At 45.5% G+C, this 12,372-nt stretch overlaps 1 protein-coding gene and 1 pseudogene across 1 annotated transcript in view; one reads left to right on the top strand and one right to left on the bottom strand.

Annotated features, from left to right (window-relative positions):
- LOC126942223 (zinc finger protein 724) overlaps nt 1-12,372 on the top strand; it is a 715,842-nt gene that overhangs the window by 453,560 nt on the left and 249,910 nt on the right. The gene's annotated exons all lie outside the window — the stretch shown is intronic.
- Nucleotides 1-12,372, bottom strand: part of LOC126942290 (putative zinc finger protein 730) — a 33,084-nt pseudogene that overhangs the window by 2,287 nt on the left and 18,425 nt on the right.

Here is a 12,372-nt window from a genome sequence, read left to right as displayed (position 1 = left end):
GTAATGTTGTAACCAAAAGAATTCCCGTGTTCCCCTGTAACTTTACATATCCTGTTTACATCGGGCTATAAAAAGCAAGCACTCGCATTGTTCGAGGCCCTCTTGTATGCTGTGGAATGGAGGGACCAAGTTCGAACTTGCAGTAAAAGATCCTTGCTGCTTGGCTTTGACTCTGGACTCTGGTGGTCTTCTTTGGGGAACAAACAGTCTGGGCATAACATCTGGGGGCTTGTCCGGGATTCCCCAAGCCCACCAGACCCCTGGTCAACGGATCTACCAGGATCGATCTGCTGATAGGTGAGCCGGCTCGTCTCTGTTTGTCTGTCTGTGTCTGTTCTGAACCTGTGTCTGTAACTCGCGAGGTCTGAAACTAAAGCTGACGCAGTCCTGGTGGACGCGCTATAGGACAGCCAGCAGAGACTGGTGGGAGACATCCCCTGGCTCTCGTCTGATTTAGATTTTTATCTGAACTGATTCTGACCCGGGCTCCTGGAGCGCGCTTGCGGCTAGAAATTATTAATATGCCAGATTTCCTTTACAGGAATTCTAACCCATATTCTTTTACAGGGAGAGACTACAGATTATTACAGGATGGGTAATACCCAGAGCACTCCCCTATCTCTCCTTATAAGTAATTTCAAGGATGTTAGAGCAAGGGGCCATGATCTTAGTATGGAAATCAGGAAGGGAAAGCTAATTACTCTGTGTCACTCCGAATGGCCTGCCTTTGATGTGGGGTGGCCACCCGAAGGGACGTTCCGACTTTCTGTCATCACTAAAGTCCAAGATTTTCCTACCTGGGCGTGCGGGCCACTTGGATCAAATTCCATATATCCTCATATGGCAGGACCTTGTTGAGAACCCGCCTCCTTGGCTGTCCCCTTTCCAATTAGCCCCCCCGAACCCTGTAAGGCGCTGGTTGCTCAGCCGCTAAAACCCAAGCAACCGACTGCCCCCCCATCCTGTTCTACCTGATAGCGGGGACCCACTGTCCACAGAACCCCCTCCGTACCCCTCCGGGCCCCAGGCCCCAGCCCCCCGGGCTGAGCCGCAGGAAGGAGCAGGTGGACGGGAGGCGGCCGATGCACCCGGACCTGCTGAAAGTGAAAGTAACTTTGAAGAGCCGGCAGGGCAGACGCGAGGGCGCACTTTGCGGGCTAGACCCCCCCCCAGCCGCCTGACTCCACAGTGGCTCTACCCCTTAGGGAAATAGGACCCCCAGATGACACGGGAATCCCCAGGCTCCAGTATTGGCCATTGTCCACCAGTGATCTGTATAACTGGAAGACTCAGAGTGCTCGGTTCTCAGACTACCCCAAAGATTTAATGGCTTTACTGGATAGTGTCATGTTCACCCACCAGCCCACTTGGGATGATTGCCAGCAGCTCCTCCAAATCTTGTTCACAACGGAGGAGCGAGAGAGAATACAGGTAGAAGCTAGAAAGCTGGTCCCGGGGGACGACGGTCAACCAACTGCCAACCCCGACCTCATAAATGCGACTTTTCCTCTGACCAGGCCGGCGTGGGACTACAACACAGCAGAAGGTAGGGGACGGCTACACATTTATTGCCAGACTCTAATGGCGGGTCTCCGGGCAGCTGCTCGCAAGCCCACTAATTTGGCTAAAGTATACTCTATTCTGCAGGGAAAGACAGAAAGCCCAGCCACCTACTTAGAAAGATTAATGGAAGCTTTTAGACAGTACACCCCCATAGACCCAGAGGCTCCAGGAAGTCAGGCAGCTGTCATAATGTCTTTTGTAAATCAGGCAGCCCCAGACATTAAAAGGAAACTCCAGAAATTAGAAGACTTAGAGGGAAAGCAGATTCAGGACCTCCTTCAGATAGCCCAGCAGGTTTACAATAACAGAGATACTCCAGAAGAAAGGCAATTTAAGGCCACTGAAAAAATGACCAAGGTCCTGGCAGCAGTAGTACAGAAAGAGCATCTACAGCCAGATAACACCCAACCTAGGCGGTCCCCCAGACATGATAATCTGAGCAAAGACCAATGCGCATACTGTAAGGAAGCTGGCCACTGGGTAAGAGACTGCCCCAAAAAGAAACAACGAGGACTGGGACCCCCTAGGTCTACACCCGTACTAGTCACTCAAGACGAAGACTAGGGAAGACAGGGTTTGGACCCCTCCCCGAACCTAGGGTAACTTTGCAAGTAGAGGGGTCCCCAGTCCAGTTCTTGGTCGACACGGGAGCACAGCACTCAGTCCTAGTTAAAACTAAGGGAAAATTATCCTCCAAGTCCTCGTGGGTACAAGGGGCCACAGGAATTAAGAAATACCCCTGGACAACACAAAGAACAGTAAACTTCGGAGCCAGGAATGTAACCCATTCCTTCCTGGTCATCCCTGAGAGCCCCTGTCCCCTATTAGGGAGGGACCTGCTAACTAAAATGGGAGCACAGATCCATTTCCTACCCGAGAGGCCCGTCGTGACCAACTCCCAAAATCAGCCCGTGTCCGTCCTGACTATAACCCTAGAAGATGAGTACCGGCTCCACCAGGAGCAAGCGGCCCCTGACCAGGACATAGCAACCTGGCTCCAGCCTCCTGGGCGGAAACGGGGGGCTTAGGACTAGCAAAACACCGTCCTGCCTTGTTTGTTGAACTCAAGCCTGGGACAGACCCCGTTCGGGTACGCCAATGCCCGATGCCCCTAGAGGCCAAAGAAGGGATTGCACCACATATTCGCTGGCTCCTCGACCAAGGGGTCCTTCGTCCATGTCACTCGCCCTGGAATACTCCATTGTTGCCGGTACGAAAACCTAGTAGCGGAGAATACAGACCTGTACAAGACTTGAGAGAAGTCAATAAGAGGGTTATGGACATACATCCAACTGTGCCTAACCCGTACACCCTCCTGAGTACCTTAAACCCTAAACATCAATGGTACACTGTTTTAGATTTGAAAGATGCTTTCTTCAGTTTGCCTTTAGCCCCTCAGAGACAAAAGCTCTTCGCCTTCGAGTGGACTGACCCTGGGAGGGGCATAAGTGGCCAACTGACATGGACCAGACCGCCGCAGGGATTCAAAAACTCTCCTAGCCTGTTCGATGAAGCCCTCCATGAAGACCTAGGTGAGTACCGACGCAAACACCCTGAAATAACCTTACTACAGTATGTTGATGATCTCCTGATTGCTGCTGAGACCCAGAAGCTTGTATTCAAGGGACCAAGAGTCTCTTACAAACTCTAGGGAACCTAGGCTACCGAGCCTCGGCAAAGAAAGCTCAAATCTGTAAATCAGAAGTAACATATCTGGGGTACCTGCTAAAAGGAGGGCAGTGCTGGTTAACAGACGCCCGGAAGCAGACTGTCCTGCAGATCCCCAGGCCACAATCCACCCAACAAGTAAGGGAATTCCTGGGGTCGGCAGGATTTTGTAGACTATGGATACCTGGGTTCGCAGAACTGGCTAAACCCTTATATCAGGCAACACGGGGGCAGCAGCCATTTAATTGGACAGAGGAAGCCGAGTCGGCTTTCCAACAGATCAAAACCGCCCTACTCTCTGCGCCTGCATTGGGACTACCTGATGTCACCAAGCCCTTCCACCTATACGTGGACGAGAGCAAGGGTGTCGCCAAGGTGGTAATAACTCAGAACTTAGGCCCCTGGCGGAGGCCGGTTGCCTACCTGTCAAAGAAATTAGACCCAGTGGCTGCTGGGTGGCCCCCTTGTCTCCGAATGTTTGTGGCCACGGCCCTGATGGTACAAGATGCTGATAAACTTGTCATGGGTCAAGAATTACAGGTCGTTACCCCACATGCCATCGAGGGTGTACTCAAACAGCCACCTAATCGATGGATAAGTAATGCCCGGCTCACCCACTACCAAGGACTACTACTGAATCCTCTCAGGATAACTTTCCTGCCCCCAACAACCTTAAACCCTGCCTCACTGCTGCCCAACCCGGACCTGGATGCCCCACTCCATGATTGCACCGAGATACTAGCTCAGGTGCACGGAGTTCGAGAGGACCTGCAGGACCGCCCACTTCCTGACGCTGACCTAGTCTGGTTCACTGATGGGAGCAGCTTCGTATACCAAGGCCAGAGGTACGCTGGAGCGGCAGTGACTTCAGAGACTGAGGTAATCTGGGTGGAACCCCTGCCCCCGGGAACATCAGCCCAGAAGTCCGAACTGATAGCGCTCACCCAAGCTCTTACCTTAGGGGCAGGGAAGAAACTGACAGTATACACAGACAGCCGATATGCTTTTGCTACGGCGCACATACATGGGGCCATTTACAGGGAGCGAGGGTTACTAACGGCTGAAAGAAAAGAAATAAAGAACAAGCAAGAGATCCTAGCCCTGTTAACAGCCCTGTGGAGACCAGAAAAATTGGCTATTGTACATTGCCCAGGGCATCAGAAACCAACCACTCCAATTGCTCAAGGCAACTTTCTGGCAGACCAAACTGCAAGGAGTGTGGCAAAGGCTCCCAGCCAACTCCTTGCACTCCAGCTCCCTGATCCGGGCCCCCGGGACTTGCCGTATCTCCCTGATTATTCAGAACAAGATCTCCAGTGGATCGACAAACTTCCCCTGAAACAGATCCAGAATGGGTGGTGGACTGATACTAATGACCAAACCATCCTACCAGAAAAATTAGGACACCAAGTGTTGGAACACATCCACCGAACCACCCACCTGGGTGCCCGGCGGATGATAGACCTAATCAGATGCTCCAAGCTCAAAATCAGACATATAGCCGAGACGGCCAGCAGCATCATGACAAGTTGCAAAGTCTGCCAGCTTAACAACGCCTACCCCCAATCCCAGGCTGCAACAGGAACAAGGCTCAGTGGAACCAGGCCCGGTATCTACTGGGAAACAGATTTTACTGAGATAAAGCCAGGAAAATACGGGTATCGGTACTTACTTGTCTTTGTAGATACTTTTTCAGGATGGACTGAAGCATTCCCAACCAAAAGGGAAACTGCTCAGGTTGTAGTAAAGAAAATCCTGGAAGATATCCTCCCCAGGTATGGCTTCCCCGTCCAGATAGGGTCAGATAATGGGCCGGCCTTGGTCGCTAAGGTAAGTCAGGATTTGGCTTCCATCCTTGGGGCAAATTGGAAACTACATTGCGCTTACAGGCCCCAGAGTTCAGGACCGGTAGAGAGGATGAATCGGACCTTAAAGGAGACCTTAACTAAATTGACTATGGAGACTGGCACTAATTGGGTGGTCCTTCTCCCCTACGCTCTGTTCCAGGCCCGTAATACCCCTTACAGACTGGGCCTTACCCCTTATGAAATCATGTATGGCAGACCCCCACCCCTGGTCCCCAGCCTAAAAGATGATCTGCTCAAGTCTGAAACAGAAAATGTCTCTGAACTCTTATTTTCCCTACAAGCCTTGCAGAAAATTCATCAAGAAATCTGGCCCAAGCTGAAGGAACTATATGAGACCGGTCCCCCGCCGACACCCCATCCGTACCAGCCAGGAGACTGGGTCCTGGTTACGTGACACCGACAAGAGACCCTAGAACCCAGGTGGAAGGGACCACTCCAGGTACTCCTAACCACACCCACCGCCCTGAAGGTAGAAGGCATCGCGTCGTGGATCCACTACACCCACGTCAAGCCAGTGGACCCAACCTCCGACCTTCTGGGACCAATCACGGCAGCGGCTGAAGCACCGGCCACGTGGATTGTGGACAAAGCTAAGAACAACCCCTTAAAACTCACCCTGCACCGGCAGCATAGCTCACTGCAAACATGCAGTTAGGTAGTCTAACCCTAACGTTAGTCGCCCTAGTGGCTGCTGGGGAAATCACAAAACCAGCTCTTAATCCCTTTGTCTGGAGATTCTGGCTTTATGAAAACCGAACCCACCCGGGGCAACCTCATAAGCCCGGGAAATTATTGGCCAGTGCTGATTGCCCCTCCTCAGGGTGAAATAGCCCAATTCTACTAAATTTTACTAGTTTTCAAATAGCCAAACCTATGGCACCAATAATATGCTTTGAGTTTGATCAGACTAAATACAATTGTAAACACTATTGGTGGCACCAAAATGCCGGCTGTCCTTATAACTATTGTAACATCCATAGATTCCGTTACTGGGGAGAGGAAGAACAGTTAGACCCTAAGTGGGCCTTCCATCATAGACGGGATGGAGAATTTTAATATACATGGATAGTTAGAGACCCCTGGAACTCCCGCTGGACCACGCCTCAACATGGGGCTGTATACTACTCCCCCTCCTCCACATGGCCTAGCAGTCACCTCTATCTGTGGCGAGGTCTAGTGCAGGTACTGCCTCTGGTCCATGGAAATATCCAACGACAAGAAAACAGACTAACACAAGACTTACGTCCTTTCTCCTGGTTAAAATTATTACAAGAAGGACTAGAACTTGCTAACCTTACAGGACTTCACAGCCTGTCTTGCTGCTTTCTGTGTGCCACTCTAGGGCGTACACCGCTAACCGCTGTCCCTCTGCCATGGGGATCCTCTACCTCTGCCCAAGCTAACAACCTCCGAAACCTCTCATATGCCCCTATCCTTAACGTGCCCCTATACCTAAACCCCAGTCAGGAGAAGTTTCCCTACTGTTTCTCAGGAACCAATTCCAGCCTGTGCAGCATCACTGCAATACCCCCTAATATCACCCTAAGGGCTCCGCCGGGCATATTCTTCTGGTGTAATGGAACATTATCTAAGAACCTATCTAGTCCCTCTGTTACCAACCTACTGTGTCTTCCTGTCACATTAGTTCCCCGGTTGACTCTACTAACTGCCAGTGAGTTCCTAGGGTACACCGGTAACTGGACTAGTACTGCTATTCACCCAGTCCCTAGACCGAGACCTGCACGAGCCATATTTCTCCCCCTCATTGCGGGAATCTCCCTCACCGCATCCCTCATTGCGGCTGGACTGGACTGGCGGGGGGAGCCCTAGGTCACACCCTCATAGAAAGCAACAAGTTGTACCAACAATTTGCTGTTGCTATGGAGGAGTCGGCTGAGTCCCTTGCCTCCCTTCAGCGGCAGTTCACGTCCCTAGCTCAGGTAACCTTGCAGAACCGGAGGGCCGTAGACCTACTCACTGCTGAAAAAGGTGGTACATGTATGTTTCTAAAGGAAGACTGTTGTTTCTACAAAAATGAATCAGGGCTTGTAGAGGACCAGGTCCAACAGTTACGCAAGCTAAGCACAGAAGTAAAAAAACGGCAGTTTGCTTCAGCTGCAGACCAATGGTGGAATTCCTCTGTGTTTTCCCTGTTAGCCCCCTTCCTTGGACCCCTGCTAAGTCTACTATTTCTGTTTACCGTAGGACCTTGTGTTGTTAACAGAATTTTACAATTTGTCAGGGAAAGATTTGACACCGTACAGCTCATGGTCCTCAGAGCCCAATACCAACCTGTAAACGCTGAAACAGAATCAGACTTATAAGACCCAAGATTGACTCTAGAGGTACCTAAGAAAAGGGGGGAATGAAAGAAACCAGGCACATTCCTCCATATGTCTCTCAACTTTAGAAAAACAACACCTGGGAAATCTCCGATAAGGGCACAGCGGGAACCAATAAAAAATGCTAAATGTATAATGTTAACCAATTGTAATGTTGTAACCAAAAGAATTCCCTTGTTCCCCTGTAACTTTACATATCCTGTTTACATCGGGCTATAAAAAGCAAGCACTCGCATTGTTCGAGGCCCTCTTATATGCTGTGGAATGGAGGGACCAAGTTCGAACTTGCAGTAAAAGATCCTTGCCGCTTGGCTTTGACTCTGGACTCTGGTGGTCTTCTTTGGGGAACAAACGGTCTGGGCATAACAGTTTCTGTCTCTTATAACAAAAGGTTCTGAAAGAAATGGTGGTATACTTTAAAATGACAGTATGAGCCTGCTGAGACAAAAACTAAGTTTTACAGCATCAGAGAGACTGTGGTATCACAGAGAACAAATGTAGCAAGTGATTATCAATTTTATTTTTTTTTGTGACAGACTCTTGCTCTGTCACCCAGGCTGGAGTACAGTGGTACAATCTCAGCTCACTGAAACCTTTGCCTCCTGGGTTCAGGCGATTCTCCTGCCTCAGCCTCCTAAGTAGGTGGGACTACAGGCACATGCCACCATGCCCAGCTAATTTATTGTACTGTTAGTAGAGATGGGATTTCACCATGTTGATCAGGATGGTCTCGATCTCTTGACTTTGTGATCCACCCGCCTCAGCCTCCCAAAGTGCTGGGATTACAGACATGAGCCACCACACCTGGCCTACTGATTTTTAAGAAGAAACACAAGGCCGGGCGCGGTGGCTCACGCCTGTAATCCCAGCACTTTGGGAGGCCGAGACGGGCGGATCACGAGGTCAGGAGATTGAGACCATCCTGGCTAACACGGTGAAACCCCGTCTCTACTAAAAAATACAAAAAACTAGCCGGGCGAGGTGGCGGGCGCCTATAGTCCCAGCTACTCGGGAGGCTGAGGCAGGAGAATGGCGTGAACCCGGGAGGCGGAGCTTGCAGTGAGCTGAGATCCGGCCACTGCACTCCAGCCCGGGTGACAGAGCGAGACTCCGTCTCAAAAAAAAAAAAAAAAAAAAAAAGAAGAAACACAAATAAACTCCTTTAACTAAAAGCAAACACAAAATTTTAGAGAAGACACATTGTAAGAACATGTTTGAGAGACTCCCAGAATGTGTAGCCAAAATGATTGTTTTTAGACTATGACAGGACAGAACTACATTATAAAGACTGTGATGGGTAGCTTTTTTAAATGTCCAAATCTCAATTAAAGATTACAATGTACGCAAAACAGGGCAATGTAATTACATCAAAAATATAAAATTTTCAGAAGGAAACCACAGAAAAGATGTACACATTAATTTTAAAAACTGATTAAAAATTGAATATTCAATGAATGAAACAGGAACACAACTACAGAAAATCAAAAATGAAGATAAGAACAAAAATACTGAAAAAATTTGAAAAATAGAAATTATGGGGGTAAAAAATACAAGAAGAAATAATAACTGAAAAATCCCTCAGTAAGAAAAATAATGTAAACATGAAGAAGCTTACAAACAAACTAGGATACATACAAAGATATTTATAAAAAATACATATATAAGCACAATTTCAAAACTCACAGACAGAGCATTTTGGGAGCTGCAATATAAAACTGATGTGTCATATACAAACATAGTCTTATGATATAACCAGTGAATTGTCAACAAAAATTTTGCAGGCCAGAAAGAAAAACTGTGAGATGTAGTCAAAGTACTGGCAAAAAAAATAGTTTCCAAGTGAGAGTAATACCATCAGCAAATCTGTCCTGAAAAATGAAAAAACGATATTCCAAAATAGCCAAATTCTGAAAAGGTATATTGGCACTGCATATACTTATAAAACTGCATGAACATATAAAAGATGCTGAAAGCAGTTCCTTAAATGGAAAATAAAAGGATTCAAGAAAACACCAAATAATCAAATAAAAATAAATTACTTTTTGAGAAAAATATGCACATACATAAAAAAAGGATTTTGTAGCATTATCATAATGGTGCAGAAAACATTTTAAATTATTCTCTAAAATCTGAAAGATAAAAGCATAGCAATTATTATAAACATCTGTTAATGAATATACCACATAAAAAGATATATATTTTTTCTTTTTGAGACAGATTCTCGCTCTGTCACCCAGGCTGGAGTGCAGTGGCACTATTTCGACTTACTGCAAGCTCCGCCTCCTGGGGTTCATACCATTCTCCCGCTTCAGACAAGATGGAAGTACGCAAATATTAATCAAATGAGAGCAGAAGAGGCCAAAATATTATACAAGCTACATCTTAAGTTAAAAACTGTCATATTTTATAAAATGTACTTGAAGTCAAAACTCTAAAGTGACAAAATAAGACCTTAAAAAATTATAGATTTATTCACTGGGAGCCTATGACACACTTGTATATACACGTATGTTTCTGTGTGTGTGTGTTTGTTTCTGTGTGTGTGTGTGTGTGTATACATATATTTCACATTAGGGCTCCAAACATATAAAGCAAATATTGACAGAAATACATAGAGAGCAATATAATTATAGTATATTTTAATATTGCACTTTCTGTAATAAAAATAAAACAAGACAGAATATTAGTAAGAAAACAGACAACTTGGAGGGAGTATAAAACAATTATTCCTAACAAAGGTATAGAGGGCACCCCTCAACAACCTTAGGATACACACTTTTATCAATAGCTCATAGAACACTTTCCTTGATAGACAACTTCCTAGGCCAAAAAAAATTTTACCACACTTTTTAAAACTAAAATTTTATAAATCTATATGACCAAAATGGAATGAGACTATAAATAATAAGAGAAAAAAACGAAAAAATTCACAAATATATATAAAAATTAAACAATACACTCTTGAGCGTGCTCTCGTGGAAAGGCTGAAATAGTTAATATTGTAAATATGTCCATCCTGCTCAATGTAATCTACAGATTTAATACAATGTTTTTCAAATTTCTCATTGCATTTTTGAACAGCAACTCCTCGATTATGTAGAATCTCAACAGACAATAAAGTACTTAGCAATCTTCAAAAAAAAGAAAAAAAGGGAACAATGTTGGAGGCTTTATAGTTTCTGATTTAAACAGACATCAGAAAGTTACAGAATTAAACCAATTGCCGGGCACGGTGGCTCACACCTGTAATGCCAGCACTTTGGGAGGCTGAGGCGGGTGGATTGCTTGAGCCCTGGAGTTCAAGACCAGCGTGGGCAACATGGTGAAACCCTGTCTCTACTAAAAACACAAGCTGGGCATGGTGGCAGGTGCCTGTAATCCCAGCTACTCAGGAAACCATCCAAAACTCTTCCCAGCCAAGGACTGGAAGAGGTCCTGCCTTTTCAGAGGCCTGGAGAAAGACACTCATTTATAGCCACGCAGACAAGACTGCAGACCTTGGTCCTTACTGTCTGCCCTGAAGCACTTCCATGACTCAGTTCCAGTTCTTTGAGTCACAGTTCATGGTCAGTTCTACCTACATGGAAACCCATACAGAGACTTGGGGAAATCCTTTCTGGTACCCAGTGAAAACCATTTTCATCTACATTTTGATATAAAGTCCACCATATATGTATAACCAACTGCAGAAACCTGCCCTAGTGTTTACCCTATAGAGTGAAGTCCTAAAGGATATTCACTCTGCCAAAAATATAATGGGAATTACAACTACCCAAGCCCCTTGTAACAAGTCAACTAAAGTTGGACCCTAGTGAAGACCCAGCAGCCTTGTGACCAAGCTACAACCCCTCTCCACTGCTAGCCCAGAGGGCATTCTATCACTCTGGGCACCCAACAAAATAATATCTTTACATCCTAAAGCCAGTTTATAAAAACTTGAGGAGGTGTTTGCTTCTTAAAATTCACAGAGACCAATGCAAAACCATATTGTGCCCATTCTCAATGCTTCTACTTAAACATAGCACTGAAGGTATGTGGCAGAAAAATTAGTCAAAATAAAGTTTTAAAGTCACTGAAATTGAAGACAAGTAAGAAGTTGCTGTTTATAGAGCATTTGACTTTATATATAAAAAACCATAAACAGTACATTAAAACCTGATTAAAGTTATAATTACACGCAATAAATTAGCAAATAGAAAATTAACATACAAGTATACATTATGGTTCCAAACACTTAAAACAAACTATCTGATAAAATATAGAAAGAAAGCAATCTTATTTACAATAGCACGAAAATAAATTTCTGAGAACAAATTTAATCAAGGAACTAAAAAATATTTTAAATGAAAGATATATCAATTAAAAAAATTAGAGAAGACACAAATAAATTTAAAAATATTTTGTCTATTAATTGAAAAAATAAATATTGCTAAAGTGTCTTATTTTTTATTTTTACTTTTTGACAAGAGCCTTGCTCTCTTACCCAGGATCAAGTACAGTGGCACAGTCTTGGCTCACTGCCATCTACGTTTCCTGGATTCAAGCAAATCTCCTGTCTCAGCATCCCAAGTAGCTTGGATTACAGGCGCCTGTCACAACGTCTGGCTAACTTTTTGTAGTTTTAGTAGAGACAGGGTTTCACTATGTTGGCCAGGCTGGCCTCGAACTCCTGACCTCATGATCCGCCCGCCTTGGCCTCCCAAAGTGTTGGGATTACAGGTGTGAGCCACCGTGCCCAGGCTAAAGTGCCTTGTCATCTAAGGTGTCTCTAGATTCAATAAACTCCCATCAGAAATCCAGTTATTTAAGGTAATAGAAAATGCGATTTTAAAATTTACATAAAACTACAATAAACTTTGAATAGCTAAAGCAATCTTGGAAGAAAAAAAAATAGCAAGAGGACATCATACTGTATAATTTCAAACTATATT

Source organism: Macaca thibetana, chromosome 19 (assembly GCF_024542745.1).
Source record: "Macaca thibetana thibetana isolate TM-01 chromosome 19, ASM2454274v1, whole genome shotgun sequence".
Taxonomy (NCBI): Eukaryota; Metazoa; Chordata; class Mammalia; order Primates; family Cercopithecidae; genus Macaca; species Macaca thibetana.
Note: the sequence above shows the minus strand (reverse complement) of the source record. Positions and strands in the feature narration are given on the sequence as shown.